The 25,248-nt window shown below is 40.6% G+C and overlaps 1 long non-coding RNA gene across 1 annotated transcript in view; it reads left to right on the forward strand.

Moving 5' to 3' along the window:
• LOC146776475 (uncharacterized) overlaps positions 1-8,926 on the forward strand; it is a 77,812-nt gene extending 68,886 nt beyond the window's left edge. Inside the window, exon 4 of the long non-coding RNA XR_014972159.1 lies at positions 7,952-8,926. This is a non-coding gene — a long non-coding RNA (uncharacterized LOC146776475). The remainder of the gene's footprint in view (positions 1-7,951) is intronic.
• The last annotated feature ends 16,322 nt before the right edge of the window (positions 8,927-25,248 follow it).

Below are 25,248 nucleotides of genomic sequence, written 5' to 3' on the forward strand. Positions count from 1 at the left end.
CGCGGGCCCGCTTACGATGCGGTTAGGAAAGCATTCCCACCTAGGGCATGATTACCATTTGGTTAGGAACATAGGCTCCCATTGAAGTCAATGGGAGTCTAACCAAATCGTGTCTGGAAGCATCCGGATGCATCATACTCGGTCGGTTGGACTCTCCCGATCAGATTCTGTTGGAACCCATGCCCAAACCCATTAGGTCGAGAAACTTTCCAAACCTCATCAGAATTGGTCCCTTAGTGTTAAAAAAGTGGTTGAATCCAGGCTTGGAGAGGTTTCATTGAAAACATATCTTTACAGTTGGAAAGGTGTATTTTTGATTTGCCTATAAATTTAGGGCTGCTTGGTGAATCTGCAATAAATTTGATGCATGCTTAGAATTTTAACGTAATGCTTAGTTTTTAAAATTTGTGCAGATTCATCAAGGAACCAAACGGCGATCGACTAATGAGCCCCAATCAGGGCAAAAAAGGTATTGGGTTGCTTGTGTTCTAGTTATGGGGATCTAGCCTGGCAGTTCAGGCTGAAATGTCCCCATTGGAGCAGGGTGAAGACTGATTTACATATGGCTTGGTCCAAACTGAGGTGACATGGTGTGCAAAATAACGATGAAATGAGATGCAGCCCACTGTAATTACCAGTGACTGAGATTAATTCAAGCATTCCATCCATCACTTTTTTGTATCCTTCAATTTATCAAGGGGCATATTTCATTAAAGGGTCAAAAAAGTGTTAATTTGATAATAACAGTGTCATCATAAGACAAATTCAAATGACGTTTGGTAGATTCGTAGCATGGTTTGTCTTCTGTGGGTCATTATCTTATTCACATTAAATTCATTCGGTAATATATCTGCATATGATCTGTTGAATTATTGAGTGTTGAATTATTAATGAAGATTATATTAATCAAAATCTGAAAAAATGCATTGAAGTTCTGGCCTTGAATGGGCCAATTCATAATCTATGTACAAGTCACAGCTAATGAAAAATAAACAGGATGCTCTTGAATGATTTCCATAAACAAATACATCTAATCCTCAATATTTTTTTTATAATTTCTGCTGCCAATCATAGTAGTCTTAATTTATGAGTTCCTTCACATGTGTTTTCATCAATTCTGTAGTTCCCAATACTTTTGTACATGTCTGGATTGCAAATATGCATCTCTTGGAAATGCAATTTAACTGGATATTTGTCATCCATAATTCTTATGGTTCTCAAATGTTCAGCCTCTCACAAGTTTAATTTCCTGACAGACCTCTTTATAAAAAACTAATCAGAGAAACAATTCAAGTCATAAACCACAACTATTGTCTTAGATGTGTTTGGTTATTTAACATTACATCTTTCCTCATAAGTTTATAGTTTCCACATTGAACGAGACTACTTCTTAAACCAGGTTTTTTTTTTAAAGGGAGCATAAGAGGTGTTATTTGTTACTCTCTCAGATTGAGTGCCCTAGTAATTGCCACTGATGCTCTTCCTAAAAACCTACTTCACATTACTGAATCTGAAAGAAGATACACAAGTTTATTATACCAGTTGTAATGTCATATTTATAAATAACAATACTGTGTTATAATGCAATTTGGCTGTTTAGATGATTCCATCTTAAGGCACCAGTCTAACAGTTCCCTCTAGAGTTAGTATTTGCTCAAACTCTTGGTCTCTCCTCAACTTAAAGTTTGGTACTCACACCAATAAAATCTTTTTGATATGTCATCCAATAAATGATCATTTTTAGTTTCATGATTGCAATTTATTCTTTCCATGAAGGGAATTTCCATGTTGCATGTTCTTAATTGTATATTTTGTATTAACTCTATTAGATTGCAGTATTGAACTCACAAAAGGAAATGTCCTAAAAAGTCAAATTCAAATGATGTTTCTTAATGTATATTTTTAGATCTACAAATTCAATACAATTCTAGCTGATGTGATAGGTGAGCTTCATGCTTAAGGGATTGCTATTAAGTATCACATGTGGAAGCCCAGATGATAAAAAGGACTCTGATGTAATGAATCCATTGTATAATATACCTGTGAATTTGTAATTGCCAAAATATAACTATATGTATAATTCCAGATGCCAATTATTACATGTGCATGTGGGGTCACAATTACTATTGCAATTCAGTTAAACAGAAAATAATTGTTTTCAACTATTTCCCTATTAATATTTAATTTGCATCTGTGCATTTTTTATATAGAATTAATCTGTTCATTGCTAGTATATCAGGTGGATACATCTGATGTAATGAATAACCTTGTTTTACCTGCAAAGCAAGCAATTGTTGTACATTTCATATACTCTTTAGAGAATGTTAGTGAAGTTATATATATTTATATGCAGTTTTATGCAGTGCACACTAAATACACTAGGGTAGTAGCACACATTACATACTTGAGTTATAGGTAATACAAAGAATCAAAAGAGTGAAAGGTATAACATCACCAAGTTTTAAGTGTTTAGCAACAGGTGAGGGAGATGTCAATTCATAGTTTATATGGTTTAGCCAGTAGAGGGGATCAGGCGTGAATTTGTAAAGGGACGTACGCTTCGTTTTAGCTACTTAAATACCATAGTGAACTCAGCAAAAGAAGGCGTACCAAACAAAAAATCAGCTTTTCATCATAATTTCCTGACTTCCACACTTGTCTTCCTAAATAATGTCAAAATAGAGTTTGATCTTGAAGAGAGGAGGTATTGAAACAGTAGAAGTTTTTCATGAAGGTGACATATGAGAAGTTAATTAAGTGATCATAAAGGTTTTCAAATAAATCGACGCGAGTCCAGTCAGTAAACCAATCCACTAATAATGGGCAGTCCCAAATGTTCAGCAAAATGTATGCATTATCAGCAAAATCTATAAAGCTGAAAAGACTTTGGGTAAAAAAATAAGATTAATTTTTAACAGTGGTTCCTTCTACTAACCACATACCAATCCTTTTGTCTATTTTACTCATGAACATTTTAGTTGATTAATATTGAATCTATAGAGTATGGCAAGGCATTCAAGAGATGATAGGTTTCACATAAAACATATTAAAATCACAATAACAGTATTAACCTCAACCATTATAGGAAGCCTTAATTACAATATAATTGTGATACAAGCCCATTACGGCTTATTTTTTTACCTTGTTAGATTGTGGGTTTATACATATAGATCTGTTTGACCCTCCCTTAATAAAGCCCTATGTGTCATGCTTAATGCTTTGAATTTGATCCTTCGCTCGTTTTGGAGCCAGTGGAGGAATTACAAAGTAATAATTTGATGTTCTTATTTTCTCAGGTTAAAACACATTTAAGCAGCCTGATTTCTAATTTATACAGTTTCCTGATCTGAATTGTTGGAAAGTCAGTAGGAATTACATTGTAGTGATCTCTGCATGAAAAGAAGATAAGTTAGTTTCACATGGTGTTGGGATGTAATGAAGACCATGGAAATACATCTCCCATTCCACTGCTTTAGTTACTGGGAATTTCAGTTACCAACACACACACTCCCTAATTGGTAACTACCTGACCTAGAACTTTGTGTTCAGAATTGAACATAAATAGGATTATCGTAGCAGTTATACTTAACACTGCTCATATCCACATAAAAGTGCATAATTTGTATATAAAATGATAAATAAGCATAGATGCTTCAAGTTTTTCTTTGTAGCCGACCACTGTTGCTGCTGAATGCAAGTGGTCTTAAATTCAAAGCCTAACTAGTCTTGATTCCACTTCATACCTCTTTCATTCACCACCCTACACTTTCTGCCTGTTTATCTCACTCGTGCGGGGTATCTGTCATCCCTCTTTTCTACCATTGTCACTATCTTTTTCTTATTTATTTTTATTTGTAGTTTTTCTGACTTTCTCTCTTGTTCTGATCAATGTCTGATGCTGAAAAATAAGACCAGCTCCCAAAACGTGAGAGCTAGAAGCCACTACCTCCAACCATGGCACAAATTAAATACTCATTATGTGTTCAAGAACTCTCAAGTTAAACACTCATTATGTGTTCAAGAACTGTGTTTAATATTTTCTAAGATGAGTTACTTATAAATCTGAGTACGTGCAATTTCTTTTAAAAATGAAATGCATATTCAAGTGTGGCTTGGAGCACCTGTCCTCTATCTAGGTGCATATATTCCAAGGAATTTAGTTGAATATCAGTTGTTACCTCGCAGTACATTACATTGTTGCCAATGCTGCTGTTCTTGAGCTTCCGTGCAGTTTTGCTTCCAGCTGTTTAAATCCTTTGAGCCCAGCATAATTATACCCCTAAAACACAGACATACAGTTGTGTATTTACTGATACCTACACACACACATATATGTATATATATTAGAAAACGTAAACTTAAAAAGTGGCACAAACTAAAAAGATTAGGGGAAACTAGAAAAACTAAAACCTTCACCCCTAGTGACCAAGACAACATCAATGTAGGGGATATTGATACCCTCATTGATATGATGCAACTTAATTACGAAGGCACTGACATGATGAGTATGGACAGCAGTGATCTAGGGCAATTTACTCAAAGCTGTGATGATCTTGGTCTCACTACCGGTACAAAAGGGGGTGGTGATGGACAGAGCATCAGAACCAATCAAACACTCACACCCAGTCAACAGATCTGGGTTTGATCCATCACCGTTCTTTAGCCCCCTCTGCCACCTCAGTTCAGACATGGCCATATGCAAATCAGTCTGACCCTGTGCCTCATGGGAAGAGTCCAGCCCGAACTGCCAAGCCATGCCTTCCCTGGACCGGAAACAAGCTTCCTAGGACCGGTTTCTGGCATTTCAGCCATCTTTAGCCAGGCTTGCTTGAATCCAGTGGCAAAGTGAGCAAGGGAATCACGTCTGAACATACCCTGCCAACTTAAGGCAAACAAAGCGGTACAAAAGGGGGTGGTGATGGACAGAGCATCAGAACCAATCAAACAATCACACCCAGTCAACAGATCTGGGTTTGATCCATCACCGTTCCTTAGCCCACTCTGCTACCCCAGTTCAGACATGGCCATATGCAAATCAGTCTGACCCTGTGCCTCATGGGAACAGTCCAGCCCGAACTGCCAAGCCATGCCTTCCCTGGACCGGAAACAAGCTTCCTAGGACCGGTTTCTGGCATTTCAGCCGTCTTCAGCCAGGCTTGCTTGAATCCAGTGGCAAAGTGAGCAAGGGACTCACGTCTGAGCATACCCTGCCAACTTAAGGCAAACAAAGCGGTACAAAAGGGGGTGGTGATGGACAGAGCATCAGAACCAATCAAACACTCACTCCCAGTCAACAGATCTGGGTTTGATCCATCACCGTTCTTTAGCCCACTCTGCCACCCCAGTTCAGACATGGCCATATGCAAATCAGTCTGACCCTGTGCCTCATGGGAACAGTCCAGCCCGAACTGCCAAGCCATGCCTTCCCTGGACCGGAAACAAGCTTCCTAGGACCGGTTTCTGGCATCTCAGCCGTCTTCAGCCAGGCTTGCTTGAATCCAGTGGCAAAGTGAGCAAGGGACTCACGTCTGAGCATACCCTGCCAACTTAAGGCAAACCAAGCGGTACAAAAGGGGGTGGTGATGGACAGAGCATCAGAACCAATCAAACACTCACACCCAGTCAACAGATCTGGGTTTGATCCATCACCATTCTTTAGCCCACTCTGCCACCCCAGTTCAGACATGGCCATATGCAAATCAGTCTGACCCTGTGCCTCATGGGAACAGTCCCGACACTACTGACAGCACTGCCCCCTCGGGTTTTAGACCTAGATCCACGTTCTATCCCACACTTCCACATGACACTATTGATACCTTCCACGAGAGTGTCAGTAAGGCATTGTGCACATTTAGACACAGGAAGAAAGACCATGTCTTTACTAACAACAATCTATCAGATTCTCAAAGACAGGCACTCAAGTCACTTATGGAAGACACTGACATTGTTATCCGTCCTGCGGACAAGGGTGGCAATGTGGTCATTATAGACAGGGACAAATATATTGCAGAAGCATATAGATAACTGAATGATACCAGATATTATGAACCCATCAGCACTGAAATATATAACAACAGTATTACTAAATTATGGGACAAACTCACTACCTGGAAAGACAAAGGTATTCTTGAATGGGAGGAATTCTGTTACCTTAAGAATGACCATCCTATACTCCCTGCCCTCTATCTACTTCCTAAACTCCACAAAGACCCCATAGATCCACCGGGGCGTCCTATAGTGCCCTCTAGAGGAAGTGTATCGGAACATGTGTCCAAATATGTCGACCACTTCCTTAGGGACAGTGTCATTCGGTCACCCAGCTATATCAGGGATACCAAAGACTTTCTCAACAAAATTGAGGGCTTGCAATGGGAAGAAGATTTTCTTCTTATTACTCTGGATGTACAATCATTGTACACCATTATTGATCACAATCAGGGACTGAAAGCATGTGAGCACTTCCTGAAAGCCAGACCAGCTTGGTTTAGGGAACATAATAAAATGATCCTAGAGATGATTGACTATAGCCTTGTAAACAAAATTTTCGTATTCAATGGTGTCATGTACAGACAAACAGTGAGCACTGCGATGGGTTCATGCTTGGCTCCCAGTTTTGCGAATCTCTTTATGGGATACTGGGAGGAAGGGGTATTTACCAGTCCTGACTTAGCAGGTGACCATGAACGGGTCACTACCTGGATGCGGTATATCGATGATCTGTTCATTGTTTGGAAAGGCAGTGAACAAGAGGCGATTCTATTAATCGAGAAACTTAATATTAACAATCACAATATTGTCCTCACCAGTCAAATCAACAAAGTCAATGCAGAATACTTGGATGTCAGACTAGAAATTTGGAACAAGAGTATTCAGACCAGTAGCCACCCAGAGACACTCAAATGGAGTATTCCATATGGGGAGCTGCTGAGGGCACGGAGGAACTGCAACACGGAAGATGCCTACCAACTAGAGAGCACTGAAATGCTAGCTCGCTTTAAGAGCAGAGAGTATCCTAATTGGGTATTATGCAGAGCTAAAGAGAGAGCAGATGCGGTGCCTAGACTATCCACTATAACTGACAAGCCAATAAATCCCTCAAACGATAGCGAGGATAATACTCGTATAATTTTGACTAACAATGCTGATTCCAACAACATCCGTAAAATCCTTGCCAAAAACTGGGACATTCTGAAGTGTGACAACATGATTGGGGAAATGATTTCCAACAGGCCTAACATCACATATAGAAAAGGCAGGAATATCAGGGACATGTTGGTTCACAGTGATGTCACTGTATATCCTGCCAGACATGAACATGGCCTAAAGGGATTTTTTCCCTGCGGCCATTGTAAAGCCTGCAAGAATAGTACCTTCATCAAAAACATCACAAATAATGGTGTCAGCAAGAATATCAGTCAATTCCTTACCTGCAGTACCACCTTTGTCATCTATGTGATTGAGTGCCCATGTAAACTCTTGTACATAGGCAGTACTACTCTTTTGGCCAAAAAATGCGTACTGGAGCATTACAGAGCAATCACTCATAATGATGAAAAATATCCAGTTGCCCGTCCCTTCAGGGACAAACATTTCTCTAACCCGGCACTTCTGAGGTTCTTCATTCTTGAACAAATTATGAACAACCCCAGGGGTGGAAACAGAGTACTCAAATTGAGACAAAGGGAGTCCAAATATATAGTGGACTTTCAGACCAAGGATCCGGGTGGTCTGCACCAAGATGAGGAACTGGCGATACATCTTAGAGAATGATAATTTCTCATGTTTCACCTTTTCTTTCTTCTATTGGAGTCTCTGTTGCTTAACATGACAGGACAAATGTGATTCCTCTTATTTCCATATTTAAGATTCATGCATAGGGTATCTTTTAATATTTTATTTGTAGTAAGAAACTTGTGGTTCATATTTCTTTTGTTTTTCATTTTATTTGCAGGAGGAAAGGAAGGTGCCTAGACACAGGCACTCACTCTACACGGGCCACCTACCCTTTTCCCCTGATCATCACTGAGCACTTTGACTGTACAAGCACGTATGATATGATATTTGTTGATTTATTTTCCTGTGGCAGAGCTTTGACCACGCTACTATGGGCACTTGCCCGATGAGTATATACATGGACAATATGACATTTATTATGGCAATGATTGAACATTAGTATATCCTTTCTCAGGGCTAGACTTGCTCCTATTACGTTGGGTATGATGCCATTTATGTTGTGACCATGTTATAAGGGATAGTTTATTTAATTTACTATCATATTTTATACTGGGATTTATGTGCAAGACATTCTAAAATATGTGCAACCACATATGCAGTTATAATCTGCTATTTTGGAAGCGTGATTCCAAAATACCTTTCAGGTTGAAATTATACTCCCAATGCTTTACGCCAACAGACAGCAATGCTGCAATGTTTATATTTAATGTATTAGTTGGGCAATACTACTGTTTCCAACATATTTGTTGTTTTGGTGATGAGCAATGTGGACAATTATCAGGAAACTTGCCCCCCATGTGACTATAGCGCAACACGCATGATATCAATATACAACTAGATTTCCTTACATTATGTTGTTACTAGGACATTTGTTTGTATTTTGCATTGTATATTAATCTGTATACTGCAGTTGATTGACAGCCTAGCTGGTTAGTTCTTAGCGGCGTATACACAACATGGTTCAAATATCAAAAACGATCGTAGCAGTTTAAACATGACTGTCAGTCATTACTCATGCTCAGCGCGTTACATATTTGGCCGAAAAACTATTGTTTTTACAAAGGATGCAAGGTCACTTTGTTTGTTTAAAACTAAGAAACTGCAACATACAGAAGCCATTTACCGTTCCAATATGTCTGCTGCTCTTGCATATTAGACTTTTGTATTTACTGCTTATGTCCTTCATTCATGTCTACTATGGAAAAACTTTATCAGTCAAGGTTTTTGTGTTCCTTGGAAGGGGGGGCACATCGGGGGAGAGGCAGGGGACAGAGGCACACTGTCATGGGGGTGGGGAGGGGTGGGAACGAGTTGGGATTAGGAGGGACGATACTCCTTTTGGACACGGGGCCACGCTGTGTAATGAACAGTAATTGTTGATTTGGAAAACAATAAAAATGTTTCAACAAAAAAAATCAGTCAAGGTTTTTGTGCACTATTTTATCACGTGAACAAGGCTTCGATGTAGACTGAAACGTGTTGTGATTAAACACCCGTTATATCCTGAATTACTGTGTGGTCCCTTTTGACTGAGAGCGCACGTTATTGTTGTTCATTGACTGGATATATATATATTACCTACTGGCGGTCGCCAGTAGGTAGTTATAGTTAGGACCTATTTTCCATAGGAAATCTGCAATATTCTATTTGGAATAACTTTGGCGCCCATTGACGAATCTTAGCGAAATGTTCATAACTTTTGGCCAGCTCCGGTCCGCTCCTATCCTGAAAGTCTTTGGATTATTCGTGTAGCGGGGGCTGAGAAAAAAGGGGGGTCCCAAAACGTGTTTTCCCCATGCAATTTTCCATAGGATCTTTAGCCGCAGCTACAGCCCGAACTGCTGAACGGAATTACACCAAATTTGGCAGAAAGATATACCTCGGTCCAGAGTCGTGCCTTTTGCTTAAATGGTGTAAATACGTTCAGTATTTCCTGAGAAAATCAAAATCACATATATATCTGGGCGGAGCCTAACCACACATCTCATAGTGAGAACTGATTGGCTGTCAGTACTTCATCCAAGAAGTGTTGGCAACCATCATGGGACCAATATACATGATAGCACCTCATTAAAAAGCATTGCAGTTAACAGAAGGTTTTAAGACTTTAGTTAAATTATAAATCATTTGTGGATGGTACCATACAAATTTTAGGAATTGTGGTGTGTTCAAAGGTGATTTTACCATCTAAAAAAGCCTTCTGCTGTGATTTCATGAATCATGTTTGAGAGAAAACTATTTTCTCATGCTTTTCCCACAGAGGTTTGGAAGGTGATCTATAAGCTAAACTGAGAGCATATTTACATTATCTTTCTCAGTCATGTGAGAATGAAGTCTGACATTCTCAGTAAAACATGTACATCCAACAAGGGCAGAGACTGTCAGTTGATTCCTTTGTGTTCTACTGCAGCTTCCCAGAGTGTTCTAAAGAACAACTAGAGCTCTAACAGTCCTACTTATGACAAACGTATTGCACACCTGAAGCCATCTTGATTGGAATAATGTGGTAACTCTTAAAACATTTAATTTAAAAAGGAACAAAATGAGGGGGTTAATTTTGCCATAGAAAGTATGATTAGTGCTGCAGAAAGAAAAATTAGGGCACATTTTGAGTGACTTCTCAAATCCTCTTCTATTTCATAAAAAAATTCTGACATGCAGACTGAAACATGCACTTTCAATACCAGCAGCAGACTTCCCTGGTGAGCAGTAGCTTTACTACAGTGATCTAATGAGCAACTAGAGTGCTAACATTCAGAATTTATGGAAAATGTGTCACAAATCTGAATGCCTTCTTGATGGAATCAAAGTAAAAAACTGAAAGTATTTCCTACTGAGGAGACTGTAGTAAATGAGGAAATTAGGAAACCTCATAACAAATAAGTCTCCCAAGATGGCCACCAGAGACAAAAGAGCCCAAATGTAGCCCAAATATCACCCAGATGTAGCCCAAGTATAGCCCAATGACAGAATGTCACAGAGTGTTCTAACGAACAACTAGAGCGCTAACAGTCTTACTTATGACAAAAGTATGGCACACCTGAAGCCATCTTGATTGGAATAAACTGGTAACACTTAAAACATTTAATTTAAAAAGGAACACAATGAGGGGGTTCATTTTACCATAGAAATTATTATTAGTGCTGAAGAAAGAAAAATTAGGGCACATTTTGAGTGACTTCTCAAATCCTCTTCTATTTCATTAAAACATTCTGACATGCACACTGAAACATGCACTTTTAATAGCAGCAGCAGACTTCCGTGGTGAGCAGTAGCTTTACTACAGTGATCTAATGAGCAACTAGAGTGCTAACATTCAGAATTTATGGCAAATGTGTGACAAATCTGAATACCTTCTTGATGGAATCAAAGTAAAAAACTGAAAGCATTTCCTACTGAGGAGACTGCAGTAAATGAGGAAATTAGGAAACTTCATAACAAATAAATCTCCCAAGATGGCCACCAGAGATAAAAGAGCCCAAATGCAGCACAAATATAACCCAGATGTAGCCCACATGTAGCCCAATGACAGAAGTGTGCAAAACACTTATTTTTTGTGTTTTTGCAGTTTTATATAGTGCAGACTTGACAGGTATTGGAGTGCTTTACATGAGCATTGGTGCTTTACATGAACATTGGTTACATCACACAAGATCAAATTCATTTTGGTTGTAGACATGGGGAGATTAAGTGATTTGACCAGAATCACAGAATGTTGAGCTGAAGCAGAAACTCCAACCTGGTTCTCCAGTTGCAAAGTCTGCAGCTCTGGAAGTAACACCACATCCTCTCCCCTAAGTGCAACATTTAATGAAGTGGTCAACTGGATAAAAAAACATAAAGATAACAAATAATTTAAAAGGGCTTTGTCGCTATTTGAAAACTCAGAAAATATGTCCTCATTTTTTTTTTTTTTTTGATGCAAATAAGACCCTTTCATATATGTAATTTCTAAAGGAAATGCTCTAGGTATTACAGTTTTGATTACATCAAGATGACGTCAGGCGTTCCACACTTTTGTAATAAATATAGAATTTTAGCAATCTAGTTGTTCATTAGGATACTGTTAAGAGGCAGAGGCCAGGGGTACGGACTCTGAAAATTGAAGGCAGGTAGGAGGGTGCAGAGGCAACAATTTGATCACACTGGGCAGGCAGGAAGTGCTGTGGCAGCACAAAAGACTATGGAGGGCAGTGGAAAGGGGGGCAGGGGCAACAAACCAACAACACAGGACTGGCAAGAGAGGCTGTGGCAATATAATAGACCATTGTTGGCAGAAGGAAGAGGCAGTGGTAGTACAACCATACATGCCAAGGAAACATCCAATGTTTTTAAGCTCAAATGGGATTTATTTGATCTTTCTCCTATCTACAATCTCCTCTTTTTCAATGTAACTCAAAGGGGAAAATCAATACACCAGTTTTTTTTCAAAATCTCCCTCTTACCAAGTTCAAAATGTTCGCAAGTATGGTACATTGGATCATGGAAGGCAGGAGGAATTGGGGTAGGGACATGGACTCGGATAACAGAGGACAGGAGGGACATGGAGAGGTGCACCAAACTGACCCTACAGGGCAGGCATCAGGGTTTGCAGCAGCACAATACACCACACAGGGCATGCAGGACGGGAGTGCAGCACAACAATCCATAGAAAGCAATAGGGAGGGGACAGGACCATGCACATGGACAACAGAGAACAGAGGGGAAAGAGGCAATGGTAGCTAGCTGACCATAATGGACAGACAGGAGAGAAAGCTACAGCATAACAGACCATAAAGGGCAGGAGGGATGGATTAGGGGCATTACAATGGAACAGACAAGCCAGGAGGGAGGGAATAGGGGTCTGCACATGGAAACAGAGGGCTGGGGTCAAGGGGGCAGGGCAGGAGCAGCAAGATGACCATGGAGGTCAGGCAGGATGGGCACTAGAAGCAAGACACACCATGGAGAGCAACAGTGAGACTATGATGGCATACACACAGACCATGGAAGGAAGGTGGGAGGTGGTCAGGGGCAGCTAGCTGACCACTCAGGGAAGGTGGGAGGGGCTGTGGCAGCACAGAAGACCATGCATGGCAAGCGGGAGGGTTAGTGGCAGCATAATGGCTATGATGGGCAAGAAGGAGGGTGCAGGGGCATGCACAAAGGACCATGGAGGACAGGACCTGGGCACAGACAAGAGAGTTCAGGGGAAGGGGCCTCACAACAGACCTCGTGGGGCAGGCAGGAGGAGCAGTTGCAGCACAACAGACCAGGGAGGGCAGAAGGATGTGGCAGTAAAATTGACCATGGAGGACAGGAGGAAGGGGATAGGGGCATGGCATGTGGACAGGTATGGTGGAGGTGGCAGGGACAGGTTACAGTCATCTGACAATGCAAGGCAGGAGGTAGGGGAGTGGCAGCTCAACAGAACACTCAGAGTAGATAGGAGTGGCAGGTCCATGGAACATGGTGGCCCAAAAGGATGGAGCAGGGGCATGCACAAAGACATCGGAGGGCAGGGGAAGGAGAATAGGGGCAGCAAGCTAAGCACAGAGGCTAAGCAGGAGGTCAATGATGGGGCATAGAATTGGGCAATGGAGGGCAGGAGAAGTGGACTGGTACATCATCCTAAATGGAGGGCAGTGGCAGCACATCAGACCATGCATGGCAGGAGGGAGGAGGCTAGTCCATGGATTCAGACAACAGAGGATAGGGAGGAGGTGGATGGGGCAGCAAGCTAACTGTTCAGAGAAGGTGGGTATTAGGATCTTTATTGTTTTTAAAATGTGTGTCTGTGCGAACTACTTCAAATATGAACAAGTATGCAGCATAATCTCACTTTTATTCAGGAAGAAGAGGACGTTTGTGACTGTGACTCCGGGCTCACTTGGCAGAAACACCCCCTGACCCTCCACCCCCATCGCAAAATGTAATGCCCGTGAAAAGGCTAGCTGAACGCAGTTTTATATAGAACATAGTCCTGAGAGCACGATTGAAAATGAAAACTAGATATAGTGTATGGTATAAACTATGCACCAAAAAGTGTGATATAAGATGAACCGGGCCGTGAAATATAATATGCAATACATTCTGCGCAATGACAGATTCATTGGAGAGCGCGAAATAGCACAGGCACTAGCGTGTGCTCTGCGATATGCGCCTTGGAGTGTAATAGGCACAGGGCAGTGTTGTGTAACCTAACTAGTCTCTAAAGTTGTAATATAAAATATGTGCTGGGGAGTGAAATGTTACAAAGATATGGTTCCCAGATTGTAATATGTATGGCATAGCGCTGTGCGTTATAACATAGGCATCGAGGAAGGCACGTTAGATGGGGCAATATAACCCGTGCGAAGGCAAGTGTGGCATGACATTCATGGGGTGGTGTTACAGTGCACATGGGCTAGAGAGTGTCATAGCATACGCACTAGCTGGTGGAATACAACACAGAGGTGTGTGGCACTCGGCGGGCACTGGTGGGTGTAACACAGCATTGGGCTCAGCCAGGAGCGCGCTGTGACTCTCAAGTGAGGTTGGTCTCCTTTCCAGAGAGTAAAATAAAAAGTATTACACATCCGGCGGTAGATGTGTGTTTTATTAACCGTGAGGGGGGTTTCTTGCATAGTTTTGGTCGAATTTTTGTAGAATCCCCTTTGAATGGCTTTGTGTGCGTGTGTCTTAAATGTGCCCGTCAATAGCTACCCATGTTTGTATAAATAAACGACAAGGGTGTCTACTTGGAGAGTACCCACTGGCGGGGGTGCCGGGATTAGGCACGGTAGGGCGTCAGACACGTCAGAGCTTCACTAGCGGTGTAAATAGATTCCATGTGGATTCATTGTATGCATAATCGCCTTTTAATGAATATCACACAAATCGTCATGGTGATAGGTACATACGGTTTGTCCAGCATGTCCTAGGTGTTTCTATAAATATATATATTTTTTAAATAATAAAAAACAAAGGCCGGCCCCGGGGGATGGGGTCCCCGGGGCCATTAGTGGCCTGAGGAGGGGGGCAACGCAGCCCCCGCCCTAAAGATTTTTTTTTTTAAAAGGCCATGCCCCGTGGGTTGGGGTCCTCGGGCCCTATTAAGGCCTTGGGAGGCAGGCCACATGGCCCCTTTCCAAATCTTTTTTTTTCAAAAAAATAAATTAGGGAGCAGGCCCTGGGGGATGGGGTCCCCAGGGCCAATAAATTAGAAAAAGAAGGGGGGCCACACAGCCCTCCTTCTTAAAAAAATAAAATAAATAAAAGACCGGCATCACGCCGGAGGCCAGGTCCCCTCCTTGCAGCACTCTGCAAACGCTCCCCCTGGCCAGTTGTAAGTTGGGGAATATTAATTCCCCTTCAATACTGAAGGTCCCTGAGGGCCAACTAGCCCAACAGGTATCTCCAGTATGCGCCAGGGAGCTGCGTTGAAGACAGGTGTTCTGAGGCCACGCCCCTTTTTACACCTCTCTGCAACGCAGATCTGTGGTGCTTACTGGAGGTACCTAGTGGGCTAGTTTGACCCTAGGGACCCTCAGGATTCAAGGGGACTTAATCTCTCAACTTAGAACGGCCACAGGGCACGTTTACACTGTGGTGAAGGGAGGGGACGTGGCCTGAGGTGACGTGTGCAAACACGCCCTGTGGCACATTTTACGTTGGGGAAATAATTCCCTTTCAATCCTGAGGGACCCTGGGAGCCAACTAGCCCACCAGGTGCTTCCAGTAAGCACAACTGCTCTGAGTTGCAGAGAGGTGGTGCATGCTGTGCCCCTTTTTACACCTCTCTGCAATGGCGCTTACTGTACGTACCTAGTGGGCTATTTTACCCCTAGGGACCCTCAGGATTCAAGGGGACTTAATCTCCCAACTTAAAATGGCCACAGGGCATGCTTACACAGTGGGGAAGGGAGGGGACGGGGCCTGAGGTGACGTGTGCAAACACGCCCTATGGCGCGTTTTAAGTTGGGGGAATAATTCCCCTTCAATCCTGAGGGCCCTTGTGGGCTAACTAGCCCAACAGGTGCTTCCAGTAAGCGCCACTGAGCTGCGTTGCAGAGAAGTGATCCAGGCCATGCCACTTTTTACATCTCTTTGCAACGCAGCTCTGTGGCGCTTACTGGCGGTACCTAGTGGTCTAGTTGGACCCTAGGGACCCTCAGGATTCAAGTGGACTTAATCTCCCAACTTAAAACGGCCACAGGGTGTGTTTACACAGTGGGGAAGGGAGGAACCGGGGCCTGAGGTGACGTGTGCAAACACACCCAGTGGCACGTTTTAAGAGGTAGTTTTAATCCCCCTGCCCTATTATATACTAGGGGCTACAGAGGAGGTCATGCTAATCACAGGGGGACCCCAACGCAAAGTGTTACCTAGTGTATGTAGGTGTTTTCACTGTATTCTGAGTGTCTTTTAACATAGCACTGGCTCTAGGACTGGTTAGTCAGACTCAGTTACCACCAGTATCCGTCTGAAAAAGTTGAGGGTACAGGATGATTTTGCAACAAGGCTTCTTTCTGCTCTTCTGTTTGTTCTTTCTGCACGTTATCCTTCTTCCTGCACTTTTCTTCGTCTTTGAGGACTTCTGTTGCTTCTTTCTGCATTTCTTTTTTTTCTTTCTGTGCGTATTTTCTCCTTTCTTCACATGTCCTATCTCTGTAGGCATAGTTAGAAATTAGCATTTAAAAAAACCTTTGAAATTCACTGAAAAAACCATAGATTTCAGGCACGTTATAGTTAGGAATTATCATTTAAAAAACCTTAGAAATTCACTGAAAAAACCATAGGTTTCAGGGGCGTTATAGTTAGCAGGACTTTTCACTCGTACAAAACCATTGAAATTCCCCCGTTATAGTTAGTTCAGCTAACTATAACTTGCGCGCCCGCAATGCACTGCTGATGATGTCACATATTACATCACTCATGACATGGTCAGTGACATCACTCATGACATCACTGATGACATCTCAAATTACATCACTGATGACATCACTGATGACATCATCCTTGTGATAGAGTGGCAGACCTCCTCTCACCCTAATATAACCTTTGATACACACATTCAAAAATAGAAACAAAAAATTTCAAAACAATGGACATACCAATACCAGTTACAACAACCTATTCAGTAATTCTAAGATCCACATACACATCCACTCATTCACCAACAGTCCTATACAGTCACTCATACATGTACTCACTCATCATATGCACTCATACACCTATACATCCTGTTACACAATGCCACTCATCCATAGAGTTACTCACACACAGTCACTCATGCTAATAAAGAATCAAACATCCATTTACTTGCATATACAGTTATACACACACCACCACACTTGCTTCTACAGAAACTTACACATACTTAGTCTTTTAAACAATCACTTATAGAAACACATACTTATTCATACAGGAACTCTTCCAATCTCTCACTCTCACATATACTCACTTATATACACCAATAGTCACATATACTAGTTTAAAACATATGTAGTTACTCATAAAGACACTATTGAGACAGTCCTTCACTCACTAACACACCCATGCACACACTCATCCACCCATACAATCCTGCACACATGCTGTCATCAACACATACAAACAGTGAGTCCCTCATTCATGCACCTATGCACTACGTAATACCCCTACCGAACCATACAGACACTCAGACACTCATACTGATGCTCAAAAAACCAACTAATAATCTATATAGACACTCATATAGCTACTCACCAACCCATGGAGCCACCTATACATAAAGTGAGAGACTGATACAGATATTTACATATTTAAACATTACTCACTAAGCCATGTATTCACTAAGATACACTTAATCAGTCAGTTATACAATCAATTTTTCAAAAACAAATCATCCATTTAGACACTTATATACCCATTTATTCTTCCATCGACCTTGAGCTATACATTTATAAAACATATTTAATTTTCAGAAAAACACACATTCACTGGATGATGTCATCAGTGATGTCATCAGTGATGTCATTTGAGATGTCATGAGCGATGTCATGAGTGATGTCACTGACCATGTCATGAGTGATGTAATATGTGGCGTCATCAGCAGTGCATTGTGGGCGCTCGAGTTATAGTTAGCTGAACTAACTATAACGGGGGAATTTCAATGGTTTTGTATGAGTGAAAAGTCCAGCTAACTATAACGCCCCTGAAACCTATGGTTTTTTCAGTGAATTTCTAAGGTTTTTTAAATGCTAATTCCTAACTGTAACGTGCCTGAAACCTATGGTTTTTTCAGTGAATATATATATACATTCTATCAATGTCCATGAATTATCTGCTCCACACAATGGAATAATTCCCTATAGAGTGGGCTTGTTATAGATTGATCTATGGTCAACATACAATCTTCAACTTATTCTGTACAGACGTGATGAATGTATTATTGGTTTGCTGACTATGCACCCCATGTCTATCAGTCAATCACTATTTACATTATAAAATAAAAAACGTACATAAGTAAGCCTGCTCTTTTATTTGTTTACTTCAGGATTTGCTTCAATCTATTGTGATGATTTTTTTGGTCTTATTGATTTGCTTTGTGTGATTAAAGCCGAGTATCGCTGTTTGGGATATTAAATACATTTATGAAGTTTACTTTCAAACCCTTTTGCAAATGATCCCCTCGGTGGCCATTTACCTTTGTACATTACATCTCGGCACAGACTTTTTACCACATATGTCTTTACATTGCAAAGTTGTTTACTCCTGTGCATTTTACTTTTAACATGTATGTCTACTTTGCAGAAATATTTTTACTTTGCATTTGTTTCTTACAGAAATTTTACTACAGTATGATTTTTCAACTGTTAAGTATATGGAATAAAAAAAATTGATAACTGCCAAAAACCACATAAAAGCAGCTTCCATCATTTTGTGCCTACTCTTCAGGTTACCTCTTTCCAGGATAGACATGTCCAACTGTTTAGAGCGACTTTCTGACAACAGTTCTGCCTATTTTCAAAACCTGGTAAGCACATATCGACATTTATCAAAATCACATTTACTATATTTGAAAACAAAAGTGTGGAATTTACCTTTCTATTTGTTTTCCCAATTTAAAACATTCCCCCCAAAAATCATACCTTGAGGAAAGCAGTTAACACTAGTGACAATGTCCGAATTTTCAGGGACATGCATAATGAATCTGATGAGAAAATACCCAATATACTTGGTGTTTCACCTCAAAAATAATTTATGAGTTGTATAGGCAATTAAAGACCTGATTTAGAGTTTGGTTGATGAGTTACTACTGATTTGAAGATACAAGTGAACATTTTGGATCAACATCCTAAAATTCCTTCAATTGCAGAAAGGGCTAAATAAGAGGAAACCAATTTGTAAGCACAACTGTTTATACAGCAAGGTAATTTTGCATACAATGTATAACATCCACAAGTCAAATTATAATTACATTCTGTAATTCTAAGCTTGTTTTTGAGTATTTTTTGTTTTATCAGACAAAACAATCCCCAAACGAAAAACTGAAACCCTGTACAGTATGTCCTCTTTAAGATGGGTAACATGCTGATGCTAAGTCATATGAGGTATGTGTATTCTAGAGAAAGAGACAGTGAGCTCAGGTTAATTGGGAGTTTTGAAGGTTCTCCCTAGCCATTACATGGGCAGGAGGAATAATTTGGAGGACGCTGTGGAAATGGCCTCAGAGCATATCCATTACATTTCTGCCTTTGATTTAGCAATGAGAACAACAGTTAAAAAAATAAAGGCAGTTGCCAGCACTTTTAGTGAGACCTCTGGTCAATCTTACGAGACATAGCTCAAAATATTCCCCAACATGTTGCTGCACAAATGTCTATCATCACTAATCTCAAAATAATTATTAATTGCAATAGATAGGTGAGTAGAGCCCTTCCACCCCAGCCAAACAGTTTCCCTGATTTTAACACACTAAAGCAACGAAATTTAACTTTCACTAACAACTCTTCCTACTTCATGATAACATGGACTTTCAAAAACCCCAAGCTAATCTTTTCCACTGAGTATACCCTACTACTTTAAAGAAGCAATGTTTGGATGACGGATGAGACTTTTAAGACTTGCTCCCATCCAATCACCCAAATATACACCATACATATTAAGATTCATGATAATAACATCCCACTGAGGAACGGTATGTTGTCTGATAAGCATTCCTCCACTTATACTGAATTTTTGTTGGTTGGACATGAAAATTCAACAATAAAAGACCTGGGAGAAATAATAATTGATTTTGAATTGATTGTGATTACAGTTTTTGAAAAATCTATCAAAACACACATCCAGGAATAATTTCGCCCGTTTTTCAACGCAATCTCCATTGCAGAGGAATACACATTAAGCAGTGAATTTTAGTTTGAAATTAAAAGAAACTATCTACTTTACCCTTTGTACCCCAATCAAGTTGCATTTTACTGCAATTGTTCATAGTCAATACTATGCTAAGAAATTACTTTGAAGATACATAGATTGGCAGTTTAAGTAGTTTAGGTAACAGAAGAGTTCCACATTTTAATAATGAATTGTGGAACTGTTATGCAACCTATTAAGAGTGGAATGCAGAGACTAACAATAGCATAGAGGATTAGCATGAACTCCAGACATTTCATCCCACACTGACTCACTCTCAACGCCAGTATTTGCACCGTGGTGATTGCAGCTTTTTAGTTTTCTTAAACAAGCATTTTCCCACCTATAACTGCAACACTATTTAATTAGTCACTGCAGTGCAGGCAGCGAAATGTCCATCAGCAAGAATAATGCAGCTCAAAGTCCTCATAATGGTTGGCATAACTTCTTTATTTCTTCAGTTGGCAAATCTTATCCTGAAATATATAATTTCTTGGACATTTTAAAGAAAACAACGTTTTCAAGAAATAGGAGAAGCACAATCATTTTGTAGTAATCTGCATCCTAATCTTTTTTTTTAAAACAAAGAAATGAATGCACAACTTCTTTCAACAGTGCATGCTTTCAGGAGTAGACTACTTGTAAAATAATACTTACATTCAAAACCACTAAAAAAGTATTAATAAAATTCCTACTCATTTACCTTGAGCATCTCCCAAAATATTTGGACAAGAACAATCCCAGGCACCTACCTTACATCCTACAAATTCCCACATAAAATTACATATTTCTAATTTCCAATATATATATTTGTTTGAATATATAAGTTACCTAAGCTATCTTCTTTCCTCGGAAATAGGGAGCATTCTCATACACCACCTCAATTTCATAGATATTCAAATTCCTTTGAGGTACAGATATCCATAATCTAAAGTCCAAAACCCGAACATACACCCGAAGTAAAGACAAAACTCTCAAGGAAGCTTAAAAAACAGGGTTACAAAATAAGTTTGTTGACCTTTACTCCCAACATCCTTACTCTAGGTGACCGAAATAAAGCGCCTTGATGCCATCCATGTCCCATCCACAATTGACAGCATTAAAACCCCCAAAATTGTATATTTCCTCCAAAAGAGCTCCATTACCAATGGAGCAACAATGAAAGGCAGGTAATTAAGCCAGGATAACATACAGCACCCCTTACCTCGAAATCAAAGTGCTTAGAATAAATAATACTCACCACCCAATTCCAAAGTCATCTAAAAGCCCAAAAACTTTCCAGTGTCAAAATAACTCAAAAAACACTCCAGAGAAACCCAAAAAATAAAGAGAAGTAGGTGTTTAAATGTGAGAGTACTCCTGATTAACACATTCTACACTCTTTTAAAAACAATGTCTCCACCAGCCAGCAGAAATAGAATCTCAAATAAATAAACTACCCAAAAAAATATGAACACAGAATTAATACACTACCCAACCTAGCCCCTAAAAAACAAATAACCGTCTCTAAACCCTTTCCCTGAACCCTAAAATATAAAGCCACACACTAATAGAATAAATTAGCCAACTACACTGAATCCTAATTTATAAACGACCACAAAACTAATACAATTTTCACCCATAACCTCAACAAATCCAACAACCCTTCCTTAAAAACCTATCCATGAACATACAAAAAATAGTACTAATCTGTATAAATTACACTTCCCTAGCACTGTGAACCTCTAAACTACACCAAAAATAATACACTAGCCACCCATAACCCCTATCAACTCAACATTCTATCCCTAAAAACGTATCTTTGCAAGGTAAATGTAGCATACCCTTTGTATATAGGATTCAGAATCATATCTCACAACCAGTATAAGAACTTTATACAATACCAAATTCCTAAAATGTATTAAATACAGCCAATAGGACAGATAGGTATATTATCATGATTAGAAATAATTGTGATACAATGCTACAGATAAATTCTATGTAAAGTGGGGATTGTTTAATGAAACATTTTGAATCATTGCACGCTGTTGAATAATGTTGAACCTAGGGGTGATCAACTTAAAGTTGGTTAACTAATAGTGTGGTTGTATGTTGGCTCTAAGGGTGGACCCCATTCTGCTAATTTCAGGAATGAGTGGATTCCCCCATTAAAGAACTTACAAGATGGCCGATTGAATGGATGCACTGCGAAGGTGCTCCGTGGCTAGGGATAGCATTCCTTGCAAAAATCCCTACTAGCCAAACAAATAATCAAGAAAGAAGGCGAGGAAAAGAAAGAACACAAAATGGAGGGAACCATACCTTATGACGAGGAATCACCAGCGGGCTACAGAGATCGAACTGCAGACTGTGGTGCATGCCGGAAGGTGAGAGATCACAGTGAGACGGGACCCGAGGCAGGACCGTGAGAGGCTCAGCTTTGCACACCAGTCCCACAAGCTCCTATTCCCAACAGGCTACAGTGGTCGAGCTGCTGCCTGTAAGCACTCATCGGATGGTGAGGATCTGATCGATGTGAGGGGGGGTCCTGAAGCAGGACTGAGAGAAGCTCTGCTCTGCGCGCCAGTCCCACAAGCTCCCATTCTACACTCTGTGTTGAAAGGTAGGACGTGGAGTCAAAAGGAAGCTGGGCGGACGAGGTGAGAAGGAGGAAGCTGCCTGGGAGTCCTACGATTGGCCAGGGACAGATCTGCAGTGGGTACTTGAAGCTAAGGCAGGAGAGAACACGAGGTTGGAGAACTAACCCCCCATCCCTCTCAGCTCACCTGGGATGCCTGGAGATATATAGAATCAAAATGCCGATTGCAGAGCTAAATCTTCTGGGTAGGGGAACTCCTAAACTGCAAAAGGAAAATAAGGAGGACCTTTCAGACATCGGCCATTTCCTTAAATCACAAAGAGACCCTCAGTCTTACAAAATGGCAGAGGCAAGCCCCAGCCACATATTAAATAGAAAGTTAAAGAAGACTTGCAATCTACAATACCAGAAACCAAAGCAGGACTGCATGAAAGTGATCACCAGCTAGAGCAAATAAGCAGCCATATTGAAATGGTGTTGAGGCCAAGGAGTTTAGTCCATTTGGTCCACCCAATTAACTATCTGGTGCTAAATCATTAGCGAACCCTGACTTATTTTATTAGACACTTAGGGAACAGTCATTATCGGGGTAAGAAGGTTGGCTGATAAATAATAATGTTTTAAAAATTAAAGAAAACCAGGAAAGCTGAAAAAAGCAGGAAGGAACTCCTAAAATATAATTTACCCCCTAACATCTCTAGAAATGCAGCCAAATCTTTTGAGAACAACTTACTGAAAACAAACATAGAGACACTAATCTCAGACCCGTACTTCAACTTAAAGAAAAGCATTTTAGTCAAAGACCTAATATTCTTCACAAATAAGCCGGCAACATGGCGTAAGACCACAACAAAGTTCCTGAACACCCAAGAAGCAAAAAACAACCCACATGGCATCAAGCTATCGATTGCCGCCTCTTGGAGGCTAAAATCTGTACTTAATATAACAATCTGTAAAACTGGTAGAATACTTATCCAAGCAAAGAATAAGGATCTAAACAAATTTGATGAATACTTTGATTCTCTGAAAGAACAAGTCTACAACATCACTAGCCTGAAAAACTAACAAAGTCCCTGCTCACAGTCAAGTGCTCTACACAATCAAGTCTCACCAAGAGCGGACCATACGAAAGCACAAGATCCCCAGAGATTGAATCCCTTCTTGACAAACTCAGCTGGGCAGATCAGGGGCTTTTTACAAATAGAGGACAAGACTCCTACAAGCACCATAAACCCTTCAACACCAAACCACAACAAAAGTCAATTCCCAACATTTTCAATCACAATGGCCTCCAAGTTTGGAGCTAGTAGTCACAATCCCCAAGAAATAGACAGAGAAAAGACGAGACAACCTGATATACCTCATAACAAAAGGATCACTCTATCACATCCACCCAACCATCACACACAGCCACTAAAACTTCTAACTCCTTGAACAGCCGGAGCTCTCCACCTAATCTAATAAATTGTCAAACAGGACCCTCAAAGGGCAGAAGTAAAGCTAGAGAAGGAAACAAGGTTGCCCCGGCGTTATCTGTCACGAAGAAAACTGATAGCGAACTACCAAACATTCAAACCTCAAGTACACAGAACTCATCCCTCTTCTTTCCTGCATCAACCAGGATCCCAGACTCCCTGAATGAACAGTCCAGCAACCAACTACATACCATCAACAAGGCTATACTAAATCTGAAGAACATTGTGCGCCTCACTGAAAACTCCCTTTCCAAAATCAAGAATATTCAAGAGAGCGTAATCTCACTACAGCATATTACAAAGATGCAACCAATGCCGCTATCAAAGAGACAACATCGGCCACGCAAACACCCTAATTATCTATCGGATGAGGAGACGCAAGCTCTACAACACTCATACATCCAAACACAGACTACATCCAATCTATCACTCAAAAGCAAGTTAAACTCAATCAGCTCAGTCCCAACCAACACATGCAGAGAACACAAACCAAGTAACAGAAAGCAAAACTCAAATAACCTGAGGAGTTTAACACTATCCACCCTGAATCTTACCTCTATCCCGGTTACTCAGAAACCGATCATAGGTCTACTAATCAACTGCCACTCAACAGTGAGACAAGCATCCGACATCGCTGATCTTATCCTGTGTCTGGAGTAGATGTAGCAATCCTAACATAAACTTGGCTCACAGAATCATCCTCATCATGTCTGGATCTATTGGTGCCCCCAAACTATAACATAGTGAGACTAGACCTGTAAAAGAGAAAAGGGGGGTATTGCATTCACTCATCGTTCCGACCTCGTGGTTACCCCATTACTGGCCGACCCTCTGGAATCATGTGAATACCTCGCAATTTCCATAAATAGCTTAGAAAAACAAGTTCAAAAGATCCATGCATTCTATCACCAACCAGGAAAGAATGAACCTTTTACCGACCAATTAATGGAGATCGTCACATATTCGTAGGGGACTTCAACCTCCACTGGAACAACACTAGCCACCCTCAGGTCAACATCTTCAAAGACTTCCTAGTGGATCAAACCCTAGCCCAAGCCTGCACCCTGCCAACTCACATGAGAGGCTCCACACTAGACTGGTTCA

This window comes from Triturus cristatus, chromosome 12 (assembly GCF_964204655.1).
Source record: "Triturus cristatus chromosome 12, aTriCri1.1, whole genome shotgun sequence".
In the NCBI taxonomy this organism is placed as follows: Eukaryota; Metazoa; Chordata; class Amphibia; order Caudata; family Salamandridae; genus Triturus; species Triturus cristatus.